This window comes from Alligator mississippiensis, chromosome 1 (assembly GCF_030867095.1).
Source record: "Alligator mississippiensis isolate rAllMis1 chromosome 1, rAllMis1, whole genome shotgun sequence".
Lineage (NCBI taxonomy): Eukaryota > Metazoa > Chordata > Crocodylia > Alligatoridae > Alligator > Alligator mississippiensis.
In genome coordinates, this window is record NC_081824.1 from 47,904,597 (window position 1) to 47,906,772 (window position 2,176).

Consider the following 2,176-nt stretch of genomic DNA (forward strand, 5'->3'; position numbering starts at 1 on the left):
TCAGTCTGGAACCAAACCAGATGAGTTTTGTCAGACTTAGCTACTTCAACCTGACCATACTCTCTCTACAAAAAACTCAGCCTTGTTCCCTGTCTAGGGAGTGTGAAGTAATCACAAACATGCATGTAATGAACTGGATGTCTAAAGTGTTGCTTTGGAAGAGAAAAGGAAATGATCAAAACTCAGCAATTGAAATTAAAAATTAAGATTTTTCCCAGGTGATAGACTGAAAATCACAAGCAAATCTTATACAATGGAATTGCAAGCTATCATTATTCAGGATTTTGAGGAATGATTTCTAAAATAGCAACATAAACATGGCAATACCCATCAGGAAAGATGATTTACAATAGATCAGGAGTCCAAAAAGACAACACTATTAGTATCCTTATTAATGGAGATGATGAGCCTAAGGTACCATTGTACATCACATGTATTTCACTTTCAATCTTCCCAACATTCGGATAACAAAGGAGAATTTTGCCATTTCATGGTTCATTTAGACAAAGGTAACTGAAGTGTGCACAGGAGGGCTCCATGCACTAGTCAGACAGCATGTTACAGCATTCGAAAGGAGTGTCACTGTGGTTGTGAGAGAACCTTTTTTAAAATAGTTCAAGAATTTGATGACTTCTAGTAATAATTTCCAGTTCACTAAAAAAATAGAGGTGTGTACAGAAGTGCTCCATGCATGTTTTACAGTGATGTAATTTAGAGCACTTGTTAAGCTCTATAAAGTCACAGCTATAACATAACAAAAGTGCAGTGTTTGATTGTGGGGAGGGGAGCCAACGAACCTCCCTGCACTTTCCAGGCTATGATGCAGGGGGCGTTCTGTAGCCTCCTGGAGCTTCGCCACTGGTCAGAAATTTGACCAGTGTACAGAAGTTATTTAAAGTCCTGTACATTGCTCAAGTAACATACCTCATTTAACAAGGGTTAAAGCACTGTACCCATTTAAGTGCTGTAAAACCATGCACTTCTATTAAGTTACAGCAATAAAGCACTTTACATGGTGATAAAAGCAACTTCAGTACACAACTCAATCTGTACATTGTTTGTTACCATAGGCGACTGGTAGGAGAGTATGGGGGGGCGTGTACCCTCCTGACAGGGCCGTCCCCACTGCTGATGCCACAGGTGGTGTCTGCAGGTGCTTGCCAGCTCCATCCCCACGGCTGGTGGCGTCTGTGGATGCTTGCCAGCTCTGTCCCCAGTGCTGCCATCGGCATCTGTGGGTGTTCACCATCTCTGTCCCCACCGCTGCTGCTGGCTTCTGTGGGTGCCCGCCCCCAGACTCGGGAAACAGCAGGCACCCATGTTTGCTACTTTCTACTCATAGAATTAGCCTTGCTAGCACTCATTTGGTTATAATATTGTCATTCCTTATCACATCCATGGAAAACCATTTCTTTTAATAGTGATGTAGAACTCAGGTAATAAACTCAGAACCATGGAACACAACCCTAAGTGTAAACCCAGGCAGATTTAGAGACATTAATAGAGCTATAATGTTTATATCACCTGAGGTTCTGGCCGTGTGTTTTCTCTAAATGTAATACTAAAGAGAAAAGTTGCAGCATATAAAAAATATTGCTTTAAGACTGGCTTGTCCAACATACAGCCCGTGGGCTGCCATGTGGCCTGCCAAGCTGTTTTCTGAGACCCAAGGTGCTGCGACAGGAAATGAAAGTAAACACTGCTTACTTTTGTTCCCACCCCTTGTCCCTCCCTCAACCCCTCAGCAGGTGACCTGTGAACATGGACTACGAGGTAGTTGGCTGCCCAGTGACTGCTGACCCTCTCCGTGGGGAGAGCAGGGCCCCTCTCTCAGCTCCCCTGACTGCAGCCATGGAGGCTGGGGTGGGTGAGCTCGCACCAGGCGGGTCCCAGGGCCCGGGCCGAGGTGCCCCCCGCCCCCTCCATGCCCATCACGCAGCTCCTTTAAGCCCCATGCTGGGGGCGGTCCGCACTGCATCGGAGGGGAAGAGGCAGCACAGTCCAGTGTGGGGCTGAGCACACGAGCGTGAAACATGGCTGCCTGGCTGTCAGCAGGGCCGTGTCCCTGGGTGGGATGCTGAGGAGCCTGTGCGGGGGTGCCACACGCATGCGTGCACTCATGAGGAGGAAGCACAAGGTCACACTCGCACCTTCCTCCTCCTCCTCCATAGGAGCC